This window comes from Rattus norvegicus, chromosome 7 (genome assembly GCF_036323735.1).
Source record: "Rattus norvegicus strain BN/NHsdMcwi chromosome 7, GRCr8, whole genome shotgun sequence".
Classification (NCBI taxonomy): Eukaryota; Metazoa; Chordata; class Mammalia; order Rodentia; family Muridae; genus Rattus; species Rattus norvegicus.
Genome location: NC_086025.1, coordinates 135,629,708 through 135,651,743, shown reverse-complemented (window position 1 = coordinate 135,651,743; position 22,036 = coordinate 135,629,708). Strand labels below are relative to the sequence as shown.

The following is a 22,036-nucleotide window of genomic DNA, read 5'->3' as shown; positions in this document are numbered from 1 at the left end:
CTATGTTTCTCTGATGAAAACTAGAAAAAAAAAAGATCAAAAGCATATGTTTTTGTTTGTGTCAGGACTCTATTATTCAAGCGGTTGTGGGTCTATAAACTGCCTCAGGTCTGGGAATTGATGTGTGTGTGGGGGGTGAGGGGGTGTCTGACTTTTTATGATTCAGGCGAGACTAGAAAATGTCTACATATACAGATCAAATAAAAGTCTGGATTTGTGAGGCTGGGAATATGACTTAGCAGATAAAAGTGTGTGTTACCTTAGGACCTGAGTTTGATCTCCCAGTCCTATATGACAGCGATAACTGACTTCCAAAACTTGTCTTCTGACCTCCACACGTCTGTTATGGCACACATACATAAACAAAATGGAAAAAGATTTTACTCGTGAATAAATTCCTATTTATTTCACTTCTAGGAACCATATAGTCCACAAAGTTTCATTGAGTGTACGCATACATTAAAAACCTAGCAAACCACAACAGATCAAAGTGCAGAGAGTTGTGGGGCCCAGCCCCAGCTGAGACATCTACAATACAGCTCCATAAGGCTCAGGGATCATTGGAGAGGAGCAGGTGGAAAGATGGTCAGAGACAGAAGGGAGTTTACTTTGAGATTGTGTCTCTTAGAAATGTCAGAAGCTACGTTCATGGAAACTCACCAACATGGCTTTCCAAACAAGACCAGAATAAGGAGAGCACCAGTAAACATGTTAATGTGGAAGGGGAAGGCCCAGGATGCTTTAATCATAGACAAAGAACTATAGGCAATTAAGGAAAGCTAAGAGCAGGAGAAATAATCTTCCTAAGGGAAGAGCACACCAATTGGCTATCTAATACCAAATGGTTAGCCTGGCTAGCCCTGAAAACACACATACAAGGAATAGCATACAGACTAAGCAGGTCATATATATTTAAGAATATATAAATATACACATATATACACACATATATAAATATACATATATACATATATACATATATATGTATATATGAACTTTGTGGGGGATGTGGAGATAAATGTGGTGGAGGAAGAGAAGTGGGATGGAGAGCAAAGTGCCACAGGCTCCTGTGACTCCTTGAGGAATCCTGATCTTCACGGTGTGTGATCTGACATGGCCCCTGCCACAGCAATGAGACAACTAACACAAGGCACCAGAGGCCAAGGGTGGTGTGGCTGCCTCTCTTGTCTTCACAGAAATCTCCACAGGGGATTGTCCCCCTCTACTACAGGTTCATGGATAGGTGAGTCTGATTCTGCTGAACAATGCAGGTTGCACCCTGATTTGCCCTTGAATACCTAAACATACCCCAATTGGCTAAAGAGCTATTATAATAAACAATAAAGTTAGATCTGCGCTCTGATGCTGGTATCCAGTGTCTGAATCCTGGGCATCTTTGTGAGTTCTGTCTCTACTTCACCCAACTCCCCAGTCCCTGTTCCCACAAAACCTGTCATATTTTATACTGTGGTGGTTTGAATAGGTATGACCCCCGCCCCCCAGAGATTCGTGTCTTTGAATGCTTGGCCCATAGGGAGTGGCACTGTTAGGAAGTGTGGCCTCATCGGGGTAGGAGTGGCCTTGTTGGAGGAAGTGCATCACTGCAGGGGGTGGCTTTGAGATCTTATATATGCTCAAGCTAAACCCAGTATGACACACAGTCTCCTGCTGCCTGTGGATCAAGATGTAAAACTCTCAGGTCCTGCAGTACCATGCCTGCCTGTATACTGCCACGCCTCCTGCCCTGATGATAATGGACTAAACTTCTGAATCTGTGAACCAACCCCGATTAAATGTTGTCCTTCATAAGAGTTATCTTGGTCATGGTGTCTCTTCAACAACAACAATATATACTGTAAGTAGATGTAGTTTAGTCTATATCAATTACACTGCAGTAGATCTGTGAAACACACTTTGATTGGGATGTAAATGCCTATAAAATAAAAATATTAACAAATAATTTCAATAATTGGATTTAGGCACAAAGCCTTATTATCTGCCGGCCTTTCCCCTTCTTTTGACATCTAAAGTGAAAGCCATCGCTGTGCGAATTTTACATTTTTACAACTATACATGAAATCCATAAACCATAATTCTGTAAAGTACATGATGTATCACTCTGCATACTTTTGGTCAATAATTTTAACTATAGCACTTTTGTTTTCCTATGAGTTCAGAGTCTTGCATTTTCTTAGTCTAGTCTCAAGTGAGGCTCAATCTCACAGCTCATTATTCTCCCAACTCAGCTTCCCCGGTGCCTAGGACCGCCCATGTGCCACCAAGCCACACGACACAGCATTTCACTTCTTCTCATCTTTCTTTGTACACTTGTGATGGTTTGTAGATGCTCGGCCCAGGGAGTGGCACTATTAGAAGATGTGGCCTTGTTAGAGGAGGTGTGGCCTTGCTGGAGGAGGTGTGGCTCTGTTGGAGTAGGTGTGGCCTTGCTGGAGGAGGTGTGGCTCTGTTGGAGTAGGTGTGGCATTGTTGGAGGAGGTGTGGCTCTGTGGGCGTCGTTGGCTTTAAGACCCTCATCTTAGCTGCCTGGAAGTCAGTTTTCCACTAGCAGCCTTCAGATAAAGATGTAGAACTCTCAGCTCCTCCTGCACCATGCTGCTGCCTGCCTGGATGCTGCCCTGCTCCCACCCTGGTGATAATAGACTGAACCTCTGAACCCGTAAGCCAGCCCCGATTAACTGTTGTCCTTATAAGACTTGCCTTGGATGTGTTTATTTTTCTTTATGCTCTCCAGGTGATTTGTTTCTTCCACTTGGGGACACTGTAGTTAAAAATGACGCAGAAGCCCTCTCCATCTTATACATGAGAAATGTTCTTTTACATTGTGTTGTGTACTTGACTAACACTTTTTTTCGGAGCTGGGGACCGAACCCAGGGCCTTGCGCTCGCTAGGGAAGCGCTCTACCGCTGAGCTAAATCCCCAACCCCGACACATTTTTACATACGAAAGTTTCCTGAAGGTTCCTCATAATTGCGATATGGAAGAAATGATGTCATAAATAGTTCATTGACATTCAGTCGAAGCATTCATACATTGCTTACTTTCCCAGTAGATCCCATGATGGAAATACTTAAAAGATGAACTAAAAAAAATACTGAAATTAGATTATGAGGTTCTGTTAAATTGTTACGTATATCTTGCTTAATTTCTGTTCATTCATTTGTATCCACTCAATTATAAAGTAAATTTGGAGGGGAAAAAAAAAGAGTTGCCTTAGTCATGGTGTCTGCTCACAGCAGTAAAACCCTAAGACACCACTCAATGCTGTGTTTTTCAGATGGATCCCTGTAGCTAAATCAAGTGTAAGGTAGGCAGTTTCCCAGCGAGAGGCAGTTATATTGTTTCTCCTTACTACACTGAAAAAGAAACAATGAACATTGTCTATGTGTCTCTCTGTGAACTTGTGTCTCTCTGTGAACATGTGGCTTTTTCTCAGAGAAGGGCTTCTCCACCTAAGATAGCTTTGGTGGTGTGCAGTTTGTGTAGCACTGATTTTATGGGCTGTGGTGATTTTGTACCAACAAAGTAGGTGAACTAACAATTGCCCTGGCTGCATCCATCTAACTTTTACTATATGTAACAGTTTCCATTGCCAAGTGTTACATGGTAGAATCTTGTACTTTAACTTCCACTTTCCTAATTATCAATTTTTTGGGGATGCTGGGAACCCACCAAGAACCTGGCACTTGCCTTATTATCAGTGTGTCTATGTCTATGTGAGCACAAGAGCACATGTACCACTGCACGCAAGTAGGGGTGAAAAGACAGCTTTTGGGGAGTTGGTTCTCTTATTTCATCTTTATGTGAGTTCTAGGGACCATACTCAGGTTGTCAGGCTTGAGGGGCAAGTACTTATTTTGTGCCAAATAGCCAGCCCTACCTCTTTTTTTTTTTTTTTTTTTGGTTCTTTTTTTTTCGGAGCTGGGGACCGAACCCAGGGCCTTGCGCTTCCTAGGTAAGCGCTCTACCACTGAGCTAAATCCCCAGCCCCCCTACCTCTTTTTTAAAGCTTCATTTTACATTTATTTATTTATCTATCTATCTATCTATATATATATATTTATTGTGTGTGTGTGTGTGTGTGTGTGTGTGTGTGTGTGTGTAAGTGTGTGTGCATGCATGCTCAGGCTCTTTGTACATGCCAGGACAATACATTCAAAGGCCAGAGGACAACTTGTGATTCCTGGGAACAGAACTCCTATCATCTGGCTCGGCTGCAACCCTTTGCTCACTTCATCACCTCATCACCATACCTCCCTCTTTCCATTTCATTTATTTGTGTGTACATGTTTGGGTGCACATGCAACCTGGTGCACATACGGCAGTCCAAGGACAACTTACAAGAGTTGGGTCTCTGCTTCACCAAACTCAAGTCATCAGGCTTCACAGCAAGTGCCTTTACCCACTGAGCCATCTTCTGCCTCCCAGTTGTCACTTTTGAAACAGGGTTTCCTACAGGGACCTGGGGCTTGCCTCAGAGATCTACCTCCCAACCCAAGGATTATAAACATGTGCCACTTGTCCAGGACATGTAACTAATGTGAGTGCTGGGAATGAAACAAGGTCCTCTTGCTTGTGTAGTGAGTAAATAACCAACTAAGCTATTTTTTGGGGGGGTCCTGTGTATCTTGATATGAAGACCTTCAGGTATTTCTATCTTTTCATTTATGACTTCCAAGAGTAGTTCTGGAGAACTCTGGCCCATATGAAAGCCAAGCCAGTGCTCTGAGTTATATCTCCAGCCCATGAGTATATTTTTAATTATGTATTTATGTATATGAGTACACTGTTGCTGTCTTCAGACAGCAAAAGAGGGCAACAGATCCATTACATATGGCTGTGAGCCACCATATGGTTGCTAGGAATTGAACTCAGGGCCTCTGTAAGAACAGTCAGTGCTCTTAACCGCTGAACCATTGCTCCAGCCCACCTACCCTTGTTTAATTACCTAGGAGGTTTTTTTAAAAATTGTTTTAGGATCCCTTCCTATCCTAATATCATTAAAATATTCTACTGTGTATTTTTTCCTAAAGGTAATTTTGGTTGTGTTACTAACTAGCTGTGCAATCTCCGGCAACTTTCTTCATCCTTCTAGGCCTCAATGTCCTCTTTTATAAAATAGGAATGGTAACAGTGTCACCTCACAAAGTTAGTATCAGAGCTGTTAATTTGTGCCTCCCAAGACTTCAAAATAAATAGATGTCTCTCTCAAGTTAGGATTCAGTAAGAAGGACACATTTACAAAGATATGGGATGGTGGGGGTCTTTACAGGAGAACCTGGGATAGTGACAGCAGCTCTTCCTGTCCTGAGACCAAAATTCCAAGTGGATACAAATGAACTGCAGTCTCTTCTCAAGCTTACTTCCTGATGTGAGGAGACCGAAGAACATTAGCAAATACAGTGGAGTGGGGGAAATGAAGCAAGGTAAAGGAAATGGAGTTGAGGAGTTGTGAAGTGTAGGGTGATCAGAGGAGTCTCATTCAGCTCAGAGCAGCGATCTGAAGGGAAGTCAGGGTCATACAGGTTTAGTTAGGAGCTTAGAAGAATGTGGCTTTTGGTTTTTTCTTTTTGTTTTGTTTTGTTTTGTTTTGCTACTTTGTAGATTCTTCATGGGTCCTAACAATATCTTCTCTGGTGCAGCTCAGCTTCTTCTGGATCAATGGTCTCTTATCTGAACTCTGCTCAATCTCTTCTCTTCTCTATCCCTTCTCAATCTTCTTTCTTCCTGCACCAGCTTTCTCTTCTGAGCCTACTCTTCTGCCGCCTGAACCTCACAATCCTCAATCTCTCTCAGCCTCTTCTGCCTTTTTTTTTTTTTTTTTTTTGGAGCTGAGCCAAATCCCCAACCCCCTCTTCTGCCTTTTAATATCCTCTCCTGCTCCCAGAAATCCAAGAGGCAAGGTCATAAGGTCAAGCAGTTCTAAGGGTTAACCATTCCCAAAAATTCAGTTGATGAGCCATTTGGGGATCCTTTAAACATCAGGCATACAAAATATATCATACTGCATTCCCCCCATTTGTTTTAGCTACTAATTTTGCAGTCTTGAAGCCGCTCTTTGTAACCGTGCTATTTCAATCTTTGCTTCTCCACTATTTCCAGTGTCTTCCCAGGGTTCTTCAGTGTTGGATGTGATCTTTCTGTTGATCTCTCAGGAGCACATTTATAACTGGGATAGAGTCTCACAGCGATGCTTCTCTTTCCTGGATACCACTTCAAGAACCTTTTATACCCCTGGACTATATCTTATTCTGGAGTTCCTCGATAACATCTCTTAATCTCTGCCCCTGCCCAATTCTGGGAACCTTTGATTTATAGTCCCAACGTGGGCATGTGGGATGTACACTCAGCACAGCCTGTCTTAAAAGTCCTGCTCATGGGCCTGTTGTTGCTCTGCACTGTGGATGGTCCTATACTGCAAGACACCAAAGTCCTAATCATAGGCCTGTCAGTTAGGTGCTGAACATTTCTTGTCCATGGTTTTCTGGCTGGTCAGGCTCACTTCTTTAATCTTTTTGGGTCTGTGGCCAAAATTTTCAGAAGGCCTCCCCTGCTCAGTTCTGAGTTTTATTAGGTTTGAAGGCATCCACTGCTTTTTATTTCCTATGGAAATCCTAGTCTCCAAAGCAAAAGCAACTGCAAATTTCCATTCTGATATTAGCACATCCTTATAGTATATAGGACAATTTGATTCCACAGGTTTTTTTTTTCCTCTCTGTAACCCAGTGTCTCTCAGTTTCTGTTGTCCCTTTCTCATTAACATTCAGAAAATATTAAAGTTAACAGAGTGCTAGTTGGGGGGGAGGTCTTTATTTTCCATTTTTGTTTTATAAGAATTTCTTTTAAGGTGTGATTAGATCTTTCTACAACTGCTTGTTCTATAGGAATGTACGGTATGATCTGTAAAAAAGTAGCCGTTATGCTGTGCCTTAGGTAATAAATGAGGTAAAGGAATTCTAGACTGTTACAGACCTATTGGTTAAATTTCTCTATTCAAAGCTCTCAAATCTGTTAACATTCTCCATTTCCTCAATTTCTTCTTTTTTAAATAAAAATTGCACAGGAATTCCATGGGCTGTGTAGACTCTTCTACTTTTTGAGCCTTCATCACCTCTTGTACCAGCTGCTAAAATACCTGGAAGTTTTCCTTAGTTAAGGGCCACTGATCTACCCACACAGGCTCTTTAGTCAACCATTTTAAGGGTGGGGCCATTGCTGCAGTAGTGCTCCTTACACATTTGGAAACTCGGTCCCTATTGTATCCTATTTTGGACAGCCTGCACAGTCTGTGGTTGTTCTGAATAACACCTTTCAATTCATTCCAGAAGCATCTTCCATTTCACCTTTTATTTTAGGGATTGTCTCTGGTCTTGAGGGAATATTAATTCGAGTTCCCCGCGGGTTTAATAAATCTCATTCCTATAAATGTATGGGTATGTCAGCCACACAAGGCCTTAAATTTCCCACTTGACCTGACAGTGCCATACATTTAACCCAACGCACACTTTATTTTACTTGAGGTAACTTTCCAATTCCTAGAAACTAGGTATAAACCTTTCTAAGTGGTCATTCTAAATTCTAAGGTTTTTGTATAATGATAGTTACATCAGCTCCTGTATCCACCAAAGTCTTCTTTTTTTTTTTCTTTTTTCTTTTTTTTTTCGGAGCTGGGGACCAAACCCAGGGCCTTGCACCTGCTAGGCAAGCGCTCTACCACTGAGCTAAATCCCCAACCCCAAGTCTTCTATTTCAATGTCCTTCACTTGCAACTTTAATTTTGGCCTCTGGTCCTTAACAACTCTTTGCCAGTACACACATTTTCCACAAACCCTCCTGATCTTTCTCCAGGAGCAGCTTCGCCTTTGATGGAGGGAAACAGTAACAGCTGAACAATCCCATCACCTTAGTTAAATCACATGCCTTTTTTTTAAAGCTATTATTTTAATTTCTCACTTGAAATCTTCATCTATAATTTCTGGATGCACAATAAATCCTTGGAAAGTGAAACTGCTTCTTACCATTTCTACTGTCCCTGAGGGCAAAGGACTATGAACTCCAGTAGACATTTTATAATCTTGAATCTTAGGGATAGTGCAAGATGGTTATCTACGACCAAGTCTAGAGCAGCACTGCCCGCTGTGGCATGGATTAGAGGTTTTTCTACCTGATTGCTATTTCCTGGATGACAAGAGACAATGGTTTGTGCTTTTTTGTGTGGGACATCGAGCTAGCCCCCCCCCCCATCCCCATTTTGTTTTCCAATGGCAAGAAGTTGCCTTGGATATCTCTCTTGGACCTATACTTACTGGTCCAATGGCAACCATGTTGCCTGCACACCCTTGGAATCCTGGGCCTTCTTTCTAGGTTATATTTATTAAAAAAAAAAAAGCATTGCCTTTAGAGATGCCTTGTTCACAATTTTGTTTCAAATGTCCATATTGAACTGAGGGAAGGGAAGGTTTCATTGGAAAATGCCGAGTGACTTGAAAGTCATGGTTTAGGTAAGGACTGTGGCAATGCCCATGGTGAGGACTGGTGAAGGCCCCTTGATCCTGGGAACACTCCACAGATAGAAGGAGTGTTTGAGAAAATCAGACATTGGTGGAAATAGTAAAAGATTTAGCCTGAAAACAAATGGTTTGGTGAAGTAATGGGATGACCATTTTTTTGTTTATCAACTTGACTATACCTGGCTTCACCTGTGAGGAATTTTTCTTGATTGGATCATTTGTGGTGAGGATGACCACCCTCAATATATATATATATATATATATGTGTGTGTGTGTGTGTGTGTGTGTGTGTGTGTGTGTGTGTGTGTGTATCATAATTCTATCAGTTCTGTTCCTCAAGAGAACCCTGACTAATGGCTTAGTGGATGGAGTGCTTGCCACCAAGCCTGAGTTTGATGCCCAGGACCCACACGGTAGAGAGAGAGCTGATTCTCAAATTGTCCTCTACCTTCCATGCATGTGTCCTGGCACATGAGCAATACCTCTGCTCTGTCATAATAAATAATGTGTCTAAAAGAGAAAAAGAAAGAGAAAGAAGAAAGCAATTGGAAGCAGCAGCATTAGCGAAAACGATGGAATAAGTTTATTACTGTGGAAGTAATAAAATTGTCGGGATCAGCTTTTAAGTTAAAAGTATCACCTTTGGCAGGGGAACACATGTCACAGTGCCCATGGTCATGAGTTCTGGAGGTCTAGCTCAGATCATCAGGCTTGTGTGGCCAGAGCCCTTACCTGCTAAGCAATCTTGCTGGCCCTGTAAGGAACAGCTTTTTCAGAGCTCTGGAGATTGAGTTGGGTGTGGTGGCTCATATCTGTAATTCTGGCACTCAGGAGGCCTCCACAGGAAAACTATTACACACGTTCTGGCCAGCCTGAGCTACAGTGAATTCTTAGCCAGCCTGGGCTGGAGAGTGAGACTGTGCCTCAAGAATTAAAAGCAAAACAAACAATAAAAAGCACAAAGTTTGAAATGCATCCAAAGGTTTGCATCCATGACTGTTTATTCAAGGAAAATGGTAGATCTTAGTCAGAACAGTGAATCTTGAGGCATTTTAACTTGTCCCTCCCACCTTCCTTCTTCCCCAGCTCCGTGGGAGCCTTGAAAACCAATACCCTGCAGCCAGCAGCGTGGCAACCATGAGAGGGATAGAGTGGGCTCAAAGTTCCTTCATAGTCACTTTCACAGCAAACTCACTGTTTGACATGTTTAGTAGCTTTCTGGAAGATGGTACTTGGGCTCCCTTAAGGGTTTCAATGTTCACTGCAAGGCCCCTTGAAGCACGTTTCTTATCAAACCATAGCAACCTCCACTGCCACATTTCTATCTTTATCTCCATGTTTCCTTTGGCTTAGAATGCACTAAGTCTCTTACCTCCAGCTTTGAAGCATTTGGCAGACGGTGGCAGTGCAGACTCACCATAAACATATACCTGACCTCCAACAACAACTACAGCAGCTCTGTATTAAGAGAGGAGCTGCCTGCTTCTTACCAGAGGGATATCCACAGAAACACACACTAGAACAGAGCAGAACCCAGCCCTGCTGGCAGAGTCGCTCCAAAAGAATGCAAAGATCAGTAACCATGCCAGCTGCTGAAGTAACTCTTTCAAAGCCAACTCGGGATCATGCTGGTTCATGCCAACAGCCCTGCGCACCCGCCCATCCAAATGCTGCGTGCCAAGGAGTTGGAGTGCATGTGAAGTCTGAAGAAGAGAAGCCTATCTTTATTTTGATCTGACTTGCAGCTTGCGGAGAACAGATTTTGTTTGGGGACGGTGGGGAATGGAGAAAGTCCTGAGTAAACAGAGGAACACAGCCATGTCAAGGACCCCCTAGCCTCAGACCCATTGTAAAATGGTAAAACCTCTCCCATCCCAGCTCAGAGGAATGGGAAAGCCTTCTACTGGTCCGTGTGCATGTGTTGATAATGTGTGAAGAAAAAGTCCTCCATCGAGCTCTCCTCACAGATATTAACCACTTGAAGAATGCTCCCCTATAGAAATTGCTACTATTGAGGTTTGCTAAACCTACCCCCTTGATCCAGTTGTACACTATAAGCACAGCTTCCTTGCTTAGCTGTGTGGGATAGTCTACCTCCTTGTTCAGCTGTACACAATAAACCCATTTCTCTGTTCAACTGTATAGAATAAACACTCAAGCATCTTCATCAGCAAACCCAACCCACCAGGTTCCATATTTTCTGAAGGTCTTTTTGTCTTTTCTTTATTCCCTGACTGAACTGGGGTTATGCTGGGCATGTCAGAGACATTTGTCTAAACAACAAGAGGCAACTGTTTAATATGGTGGCACTTTGCGATAGTAAATAACGGCTGGGGCAAAAGATAAGCTGACATGCTCACGAGGAAAAGTTAGGGAGTGTGGGGTCCGTATAGGGCCCTGGAGAGTTTTTTTTTTTTTTTTTTTTTTGTTCTTTTTTTTCCGGAGCTGGGGACCGAACCCAGGGCCTTGCGCTTCCTAGGTAAGCGCTCTACCACTGAGCTAAATCCCCAGCCCCGGGCCCTGGAGAGTCTTAAGGTGGTCCCTGGGAACCTAGAACGTACACATACATTAGGTGTGTGCATACTCAGGGCTGTGAGTACTTAGGAAAGACCAGAGGGGTTCTTACTTTCTTACCATTGGTTAAACTCCAGGCTCTATCCCAGCAGGAAGTGAAGGAGGGGTATTACAAACGGCCTGGCTGGAGGTTGAAGGCATGCCTCAGTAAGCACAGAGTCCCTTGGCAAAGACTTAGAGACTTATTGGTTCTAGGCATTTAGGAAATTCTCAGCGAAATAAGTAGTTGACCACCAAACTTGCTGAGCAGAGGTTTCAGCGGGCATAAACATGAAACAATATAGAATGTTTAAAAAAAAAATCCCTTGCAGAGGACATATGGACCTCACGTAAAAAAAAAAAAAAAAAGAAAGAAAGTTAAAAGCATTAAGCAGGCATGGCAGCACAGGACTTTAATCCCAACATTTGGGAGGTGGAGGCAGGAGGATCTCTGTCAGTTTGAGACCAGTCTGGTCTACAGATCAAGTTCCAGGACAGCCAAGACTACATAGGGAGATCCCATCTCAAATCCATACATATATACATACATACATACATACATACATACATACATACATAAAATGCTTATCAAGTTTGTCTAAATTTACTAGAAAAGCACTATGGTTTGGGCCTTCAATGTCTCTCAAAGGCTAGTGTAATAATAAAGGCTCAGTCTACAGGTTGGGGTTATTTGGAAGGGGTAAAAATTGAGAGGACAATTCTACTGGGAGTGTTCTAATCATAAGGGGCTTGTCCCTAAGGCAGAGAGTGGAGTCTAGAGAGAGCTGCTTGTGTACTGTACGAATGTCTCACTTGTCAATTGAAAAGCCTATGGCCTATGGCTTAGGCAGGAAATAGAGGTAGGACATCAGGAGGAAAAAAAATTCTGGGAGAGAAGGAGGCAGGGGAGGGTCCCCGAGAAAGTGAGGAGACAGATGGACACACGATGCCAGAGTTCAGGTAACCAGCCGCATGGCAAAATATAAGTTAAAATAAATGTCTTTAGTTACAATCTACTCAGGGTAGAGCCTAGATCTGTGACCAAGGTATTTGTAAATATATTTTGAGTCTTAGTCTTATTTCTGGTAGCATGGGACTGGGAGGTAGAATCAGAACTTAACTGCAACAGAAGTCCCAACCCCTTCCTGCTCTGCTCTTGTCTCTCTCAGCCATAAAGTGAATGAGTTTACTATGTCACAAGATCATGCTGTGGTGTGCTATTTGCCTTCCAGAAACCTACAAGCAATGGGTTCTCCTGATCTTGGACTGAAACTTGGCCCAGCAAGAAGATTCAACAAGTAAAGGTGCTTGCCTCCAAGCTAACATTCTGAGCTCAATTCCCAGAGCCTACATGGTGTAAGGAGAGAACAGTCTTCTGAAAATTGTCATCTGAACATACCCCTCCTCCCAAATTAAAAAAAAAATAGAAAATCTAATTCTGAAAAGATATATAGTAACAGACGAAAGTCAGAAGAAATGTTCCCTAGCAGACATCAGTGGACAGAAGCAAGCAAGTTTTGGGTGCCCAGACGAGACTATAGACAGTTTGAGGCTCAACAAGAAATATGAACAATCATGAAAAAGAATGTCGGAAGTTTGTGGTGTCATCAAAGGCCACAGACGGCGAAGAGAAAAGGGGGCAGAAAGAATAGGTGAAGAGAGAATTGCTGACAAAACAGAAACGTTCACGTTCAAGGAGCCCGACAAAGTTCAAGTGAGAAAACCTCAAAGATTCAGAGGTGCTGCACGTGTCCCATAGCCAGCAACAGTGTTGGAAGGTAAAGATAAAGACTCGTGCTGGATTCTGAGGTAGAGTTGCACACCTTCAGTTCCAGCACAAGAAGGTAGTCTTGTGAGTTCAGGACTAGTCCGGTCTATTCACATGAATGCCTGTGATGAACCCATGGCATACACATTCATACTGGTGTACACACGAGTGTGAGGGGTGCTTGGACATGTGTTCCCATATGTGTGGAGGCCAGAGGTGAACCTCAGATGTCATTTCTCTGGTGCCTTCCACTTCTTTTTTGAGACAAGATGTCCTACTTGCCTCAACCCAGTGGAAAGTCCAAGACTTCTCCAGTCTTTCCCTCTCTGGCACTGAGATCGTAAGTAGGACACCAAACTTGGCTTTTTACATGGGCCTTGGAGCACTCCACCCACTGAGCCCAAAGACGTTTTTAAATAAATGAGAACTGAAAGGACTTTTCACTAGCAAACTTACGCACTGAAGCTATGCAGAGCAAAGCTGCCAGAGTCCAAGTAAAGTGAATCCCATGAGAAGAGACCTCAGGGGAGATGTGTGGAGATGTGAACGCTCTTGGAAGCGGCTCATCCTAAGCCAACAGTTCCTCACCCTCTGGGTAAAACAAATGCTGCATGATCAAAGGAATCGGTGGGGACAGAAGTGCTGTGAGCGTGCAGACGGGAGTTACCCGAAGGATGCCTTCTCTTGACATAAATGTAGGTATGATGCACACGGGGGACTTGGAGTGGCACAGCTTTTGATGGTACCTGTCGACAGACCCAAGCCGGTCAGCTTAGCATTCAAAATTCAGTATTCAGGGTCAGCAGGAAGGAGGTCAGGCTTATTTGAGAGCTGACCATCAGAAGAGAGGGGTGAGCTGCTCCATTCTTGGGCATTGGGGCACTACTTACTTAGTGTATGGGTGTTTTGCCTGCATGTATGTCTGTGCACCACTCGAGTGCCTGATGCCCATAGAGGAGACCATAAGATCTCCCGGGACTGGCGTCACAGATGACTGTAAGTTACCACCCGTGGGCCAGGAATCAAGTCCAGGTCCTCTAGAACAACAGTCAATGCTCTTGTATCGCTGAAGCATTTCTCCAGCCCTGGGGGAACTATTTATAACAGCCTGAAATATGAAATCAATTTAGATGCACCTAAGACATGAATGGATAAAGGAAACATGATGAGCACCAACCACGGAGTCTTAATCTGCCACGAGGAAGAATGAAACCATGTGATTTTCAGGAAAACTGGTAGAACTGGAGATCATCGTGTTAAGCAAAACACACCAGACTCGGAAATAAGAGAGAGGGTGATGGGGGCAGGGGGAGAAAGGCAGATACCAAATGTTTTCTTTCTGTCACAGGTGGAATGTAGAATTAACTAGAGACACACAGACAAATGGCATGTAAGCAGAAGGGGACCACTAGGAAGAACTAGCAAGAGGGGAGACAGGAAATGGTGATGATACACAGGTACGAAAATGCAGCCATAAACCAGTTGTTTTGTATGCTAACTAGATAAAAATTAAATCTCCATCTCTGGACACTTCCTGTTTCCCTTAGGCCTCCACATGCATGTACACATGAACACATACACATGACGTGCTATGCCACACACATTAAATTAAAAAGAAACAAAAGGGAGGGGAAGAACCAACACAGCCTTCAAGGACATGTTCCCAGCAACCTCGTTACTTGGAATGGGCCTCACATTCTGAAGTCTCTTCCCCTCCAACAGCACATTAAGCAATGAACCCCACCAGGAGAATGGTCTATTGATAAGGTGGGAGCTCTCCTGGTCTAGTCATATCCTTCCTTCCAACACAGCTGCACTGGAGACTGTACTTCAACACCCGAGCCTTTCGGGAATTGTCTACCTTGAAAGTGTATGTCTATACAATTCAGACGAGACTCTGAACTGTAGGCTTATATTTTTCAAAACCTAAATTAATAATGGTTCTTAAACACTTCAACCTTCCTTACAGCCCACAGACCAAAAGTAAGGGAGGAAGATGGCTAATAGGACAAAGGGGACATGGACCTGTTTAGAAGTAGTTCCTTGGGGCAATTCCAACCTTCGCTGTCTGCAGTAAAATGCACTAGCAAAACAGCAAACAAGAATCAGCAGCAGCAGTTCAATCCAGAAGAGACGGCAAGGCTCCAGCTATTGGCATGTGTCTCCTGAAGTGGCTAGAAGGAGCTGGAACACTACCAGAAGTTCTTTGGTGCACTTCTCTCTACAAAGTCACAGTGAGCAAAGGTCAGCAAAGTAAGCAAGGTGAACCAATGCAACAGTGTTGCCAACGAAGACCTGCAAGCCGAACCAATGCCAGAGAGTTGTCCACTGTCTGTCCGGTTATACATATACACTTTCCAAACATCACATGTCCTCTCAAGCGTCCACTCCAGCAAGACATCACATGCCCCCTTTTTTTTGGGGGGGGGGTGGAGCTGAGGACCGAACCCAGGGCCTTGTGCTTGCTAGGCAAGCGCTCTACCACTGAGCTAAATCCCCAACCCCGAACTTTGAGTTTTTTAATAAATCCATAAATGGGTCATGATTTAGAGTGAGTAAAGTAGTTTTGCGAGAAGAATATTAATTTTTTGAAGGTTAGGAGACCATGCTGTAGTTTAGACATTAAGGTAGTTTAGAAACAGGATATTGAGGTAAAAAGATGGTTTGAAACCAAGGCTGATACATCCTCGTATCAAAAACCCAGAAAAATGGGGCTGGGGATTTAGCTCAGTGGTAGAGCGCTGACCTAGGAAGCACAAGGCCCTGGGTTCGGTCCCCAGCTCCGAAAAAAAGAACCAAAAAAAAAAAAAAACCCAGAAAAATAATGACAATCACCAATGGAAACAACTAGAAAGGTAATTGAAAAGAGTATATTGTGTTGATGTGTAGTTATGTATGACTACAGTCTTAAGTACTTGGGAAGCTGAAGAAGCAAGATCCCATGAGCCCAGAAGTTTTTTGGCCACCCTGTGCAACACAGACTATCTCAAAAAAGAAACACAAGAGTCAGATGTGGTGGCACATAACTGTATCTTAGCTCCTGGAGGTAGAGGTAGGAGGATCAAGAAATCAGTGTCGGGCTGGAGAGATGGCTTAGCAGTTAAGAGCATTGACTGCTCTTCCAGAGGTCCTGAGTTCAACCCAGCAACCACATGGTTGCTCACAACCATCTGTAAGGGAGATCCGATGCCCTCTTCTGGTGTGTCTGAAGACAGCGACAGTGTACTCATATATAACAAATAAATAAATCGTGAAAAAAAAAGAAGAAGTCGATGTCATTCTTTGCTGAAGACAGTGTTCAAGTCCATTCTTGGATAACTGAGAGACCATGTCTCAAAAAACCATAATAAAAAGAGTCTGTATGAGCTAGAGAGTTCATTCAGTAATTTAAAATGTGTCCCTCTCTTCCAAAGGACTCAAGTTTGGTTTTCAGTACCCGTATAAACTGCCTTGGACTCCAGCTATAAGGGGTCTGAATGCCTTCTGGTCTCTGCCAACACCATTAAATATGTGGTCTTTACATACAGAGATATAAAAAAATAACTTTTTGTTTGTTTTCAAGACAGGGTTTCTCTGTGTCGCTTAGCTGTCCTGGAACTTACTCTGTAGACCTCCAGAGTGGTGGCCTCCAACTTAAAGATCTACCCACCTCTGCCTCGCAAATTCTGGGATTAAAAGTGTGTGCCACTATGTCCCGCTAAGTAAAAGTCAATCTTTAAAAAGAGAGAACACAGTAAGTGGAAATGCCAACAGAGTATAAAGGAAAAATAGGGGAAAAAATCTAGCACAAAGCCAAAAATGTGGAATAAATTCGAAGAACCCAAGAAACAGCTAACATATAGCAGGACGGTAGATATAAAATACTGTCTTCCCAGCAACTTCATTTAATGCCAATGACATAGAAAGATACTTGCTGCCAAGCCTAGTGACCTGAATTTAGTTCCCAGAACCAGGAAAAAGAGAACCAACTCCTGCAACTTGTTCTCTGACTTCCATGCAGGCTGTGGTGCACATGTATACACACACACACACACACACACACACACACACTCACACATGTACACACAGGCACACACATGCACACAGACACACACACCACATGCACACACTTGCACAAACACACATTCATAAAGGCATACAAGCACAAATGCAAACAGCCCTAAAACCTCCAAAAAAATTGTTCTTATAGATGCATGGAAGTAGAAATGGGCAATCAATGGTAATAGTTGGTTACTTCAACATTCTGGTTCAATAAGGGGCATACCACTGAGTCAGAAGTTCAACAAGGAGGGGTTGGGGATTTAGCTCAGTGGTAGAGCGCTTGCCTAGGAAGCGCAGGGCCCTGGGTTCGGTCCCCAGCTCCGAAAAAAAGAACCAAAAAAAAAAAAAAGTTCAACAAGGAAATGAAAAGTTACTTTGATATGAAATCTCATTATGAACCCTGACTAATCGTGAACTTGTGATCCTTCTGCCTGAGCCTACAGAATGCTGGAATTACAGATGTGTCTCACTGTGTATAACTAGAAAATTTGAATATTGTTATATACCAACTGTACTTAGTAGATAGTTACAGAACTCACTTTCCCTAACAATAGCAGAATATATTTCATTTTGTTCTTTGTTTATTTGAGACAGAGTATCATCAGGGAAATATAATTTAAAACTGCAAGAGAACATTTCACATTCACTGGGGTAGCTAGAATAAGAAGGACGGGTAACAAAAGTGTTGGTGAAGAAGTTAAGAAATTTGAACTTCACATGACTGCTGGTGGAGTACAAAATGGTATGATCGCTTTAGAAATAGTTCAGCAGTTAAGTACTCAGGAGGCTGAAGCAGGAGGATTATAAGTTTGAGGACAGTCTGGGTAAGTGAGTCCCTGTCTCAGACAAACAAGTAAATAAAAAGTTAAAGGGTATGGAGAGAGGATTCATCCATTAAAAGAACTGGCTGCTCTTCCAGAGGCCATAGATTCAATTCCCAGCACCCACATGGTAATTCACAACCATCTGTAACTCCAGTTTCAGGGGACCCCAAATTCTCTTCTGGTCTCCTCAGCACTGCACGAACACAGTGCACAGGCATATATTCAGGAAAAATACTCATATACATAAAAATAAATAAATCTGTCTTTTAAAGGTAAAAATACTGTCATAGTTACGTTTCAATTATGGCACAAAACACCATGATCAAGGCAATTTATAGAAAAAAGTGTCCAATTTGGACCTCATGGTTCCAGAGGGTTAGAGTCCAAAACTGTCATAGTTGGGTGCATGACAGCAAGCAGGTAACCATGGAGTCATAGCTGAGAGCTCACATCTTGATCCCCAAGTACCAACCAGAAAAAGCTGAGAATAGCAGGGGCTTTTGAAACCTCAAGGCCTGACCCCACAGACACATCTCCTCTGACAAGGCCACACCCCCTAATCCTTCCCAAGCAGTTCCACCAACTGGAAACCAAGTATTCAAACATAGGAGCCTATGAAAGTCATTTCCATTGAGGCCACTGCAAATACAGAGTTATCATATGGCCCAACTATACTTCTAGGTATTGAAAGCAAACATACTGAATTGTACATGATTATTCAAAGCAATACTCATAATAGGTCGGAAGTGGGAGTAATCCAAAAATTATCACCTAGTGAATAAATGATATCCATCCAGTGGAATATCATTCAGTCATTAAGTAAACGAAATACCAAGACAAGCTATCATGAACTTTCAAAATATTATGTCAAGAAAAGCCAACCACGGGGCTGGGGATTTAGCTCAGCAGTAGAGCGCTTACCTAGGAAGCACAAGGTCCTGGGTTCGGTCCCCAGCTCCAAAAAAAAAGAACCAAAAAAAAAGAAAAAAAGAAAAAGAAAAAAAAAGAAAAGCCAACCACAAAAGGTCACATATTGTAAGATTTAATCCACATATAAAAATATCTTGAAAGATACAGAGACAGAAAGTAGACTATTGGTACCTTAGAGTTGGTTGGGCTAAATAGGACATGACCACTAGTGACTGTAGGCTCACTAGTGGTCACTTTCTTTTGGGGGCAATGAAAATATTTTTGAATGAAAAAGTGTCATAAATAAGTAATTGTCTGCTTTAAAACGAAGGTCTTCCTGGCAGACCAGTGTTCTTGGTTATCAAGGTTAATTTGGGAGGCTCCAAGCTTATTTCAGGATTCCTGGGTTCATCCTATAGTGAAGTTTCCTCAGGGTAAGAATGGCTGCTAATAAGTTAGTTTCATGGTACTCTGGAGTCTAGTCCTAAAAAAGTGTCTTGGAAGACTTGAACCCATCCATTGTGTATGCAGAGAATGGCAGTGTTTTTACCAGTATTCCAGAGACAGAGACAGGAGGATCAGATATTCAAACCTCTCCTAGGCCACATAGTGAGATTGGGGCTAGCCTGGGATATACAAGACTCTTTCTCAAACAAAGAAAGATAGCTAGTAAAATGGCTTGCTGGGTAAGGGTGGTTACTGCCAAGCCCAGCCGCTTCAGTCTGAGCCCCAAGACCTACGTGGTAGAAGGACAAGATTGATCAGATACCCTCTGCTGTCACAGGTATGTAGTGGTATGTACAAAGCTGCACTCATACGTGCACGTCACATACACTAATAATAAAACTTAAAGAGAAAGACACAGATGAATTTTTATATGAACATTGGCAAAAGGGTGTGTGTGGGAGAGAAAACAGGGATTCCTAGTGGACATCTTCATGGATCTGTTAAGTGGACAATTGGAGATTATCAGTCTGCAGTTCAAAGTTATAGATTGATGATATAAAATTGGGGGGGATGAATACACATAAAACATTTAGAACACAGAACTTAGAATTCATACATGTTGCTATTACATGTCCAATTGTGTCAGTATAACTTGTAAAATCCCTTCCCTTTTGATTTGTGACACCATCTCCGCTATACATGATTTTCTTAGCATAGTGAAGGTCAGTTTCTATCATACCGATCTCTCTTTTAAGGATTAAAAGAGAACAGTTCAGAAACTAACACGGTCTCATTTCTTAATTACGAGAATAATGGTATATTTTAAATACTAGGAGCTGGAGAGATGGCTCAGCAGTTAAGAGCACTAGCTGTTCTCCCGGAAGATCTGGGTTTGATTCCCAGCACCCACATGGGAGCTTGCAACTCTGTAACTCCAATTCCAGAGAATCTGACACCCTCACACAGACATGCATATAGGCCAAATATCAATGCACACAAAATAAAAAAACAAAAATAGACAACCTTCATGTGCTCAATTCAGCAGCATGTTTACTAAAATCAGAATACCTAGATTAGCACGGCCCCACACAAAGATGACACCAAAATTTGTGAAGTGTTCCATATTTAAAACTAAAACCAAAACCAAACAAAACCCTCTTTATTTCACTTTTGGTATATAGGGAGAAATCACTTTGATTCTTCTACCATTGAGAGGATGCTAAGAGGTTAGATATGATCACAGACAGGAAGTTCAGAAAATTGAGTAACAAAAAAAGCTGCAAAGTGGGCCGGGTTTGGTGAAGCATGTCTGTAATCCTAGCACTCTAGACAGAGGAAACGTGTAAAAAACACATATTCTAGGTCACTCAGCCAGACCCTGTCTCAAACAAAAGAAAACTGAAAAGAAAAGAAAAGAAAGGAAAAGAAAAGAAAAGAAAAGAAAAGAAAATGACTGTGTTGGGTGTTGGGATTTAGCTCAGTGGTGCAGTATAAGGCCCTAGGCTCAGTACCTAGCACGGAGAAGGAAAGAGCTTCAAAGGGGGAACAGGCTCCATTACCACCTCCCTGAATTTCCTGCCCTACCCCATACAGCCACACACCAGACAGAAACTATGGCTACAATGTTGCTACTGTTAATTGTAAAGAAGAAAATGGTTACTTGTCAGGAATTCTTGAATCCCTTGTTAACCCTGCTTAAATCTGCTCAATTCTTAAGCTTTTACTCCTAGTAAAACACACAAAAATAGCAGTCTTAACCACATAATTTGTGTGTGTTCATGTGCATCCCGGGCTGGTCTCAAACTCAGAGATCCACCTGTCTCTTCTTCATGATACTTTTTTCAAATGTAGCTCTTATATTTGATGTTCTGAAAATCTCAAGACTGTCTCTTAATAATTCAACTCCTCAGGCTAGAAGGAAGGCTCAGTAGTTATGAGGACTAGCTGTTCTTCCAGAAGACCTTGCTTCTAGTTCCAGCACCCACACTGCTGGTCTTAACCATTTGTAATTCCAGTTTCAGGGGACCTGGTGCCCTCTTCTTGCCTCCACAGGTAGGTATCTGATATGTAGATGATAGACAGACATACATTGGGGCAAAACAAGTGGCTCATACTTAATTCAAGTACTTAGGAGAGGCTGACACAAGAAAATGAATTCCAGGACAGCTTGGCTACATAGTAAGCCCCGCCTCATAAACAAACATACTCAAGAGGACTTCTCTCAATACTAGCAATAATTCCCCCCACACTCCCAATTATCCTGAAGAGCCCTTTACTTTCTTTAGTATAATTACTGACTTATGACCAATCTCCCCCTCAACTGTAAAATAAAAATCACATGACTGGGACAGTGTTGCATGTGCTTTTGGTTTTGACATAATATGTGCTGTTGGTGTTTCAGTAAAATACCTGATGGGTAATAAATACAGATTAAAAAAAAAAAAATCGCCGTGCTGCACAGACTTCAACCTACTTCCCACTGAGCTACACTAACTTGTGAGTGTGTGTTGTTCATAGGTGTGGAGGGTTGTCCAAGTGACCAGATGACAAGTTCAGGTTTGGTTCCTCAGAGCTGTCCCCCTTACTTCAATTTTTCATTTGTTTAACATGGGATTTCCCTTGGCCCAGAAACAAGTAGGCTAGACTGGTGAACACCCATCATCTTTTTTTTATTTTTATTTTGGGGGAGGGGGTGGAGTGTCGAGACAGGGATTCTCTGTGTAGTCCTGGAACTCGCTGTGTAGACCAGGTTGGCCTCAAACTCACAGAGATCCTCCTACCTCCATGTGCTGATTAGAGGAGTGAGCCACTGCGATGCAGCTGGACTTGAACTTACTCCCTCACACTACCAGCCTAGCTCCTCCATCACACACCGGACAGAGGCTTCGGCCAGTGGGGTGCTGACAAGTGTAAAGAAGCAAGTACAAGGAGTCACCTGTTCGGAATAACCCCGTTTAACTTGCTT

The 22,036-nt window shown here is 42.6% G+C and overlaps 1 protein-coding gene across 1 annotated transcript in view; it reads left to right on the top strand.

Moving 5' to 3' along the window:
- The first annotated feature begins 2,555 nt into the window (after positions 1 to 2,555).
- Positions 2,556 to 22,036, top strand: part of Atf7 (activating transcription factor 7) — a 111,838-nt gene continuing 92,357 nt past the window's right edge. The window contains exon 1 of the mRNA XM_063263681.1: positions 2,556 to 2,677. The gene's annotated coding sequence lies outside the window, so the exon portion shown is untranslated. The remainder of the gene's footprint in view (positions 2,678 to 22,036) is intronic.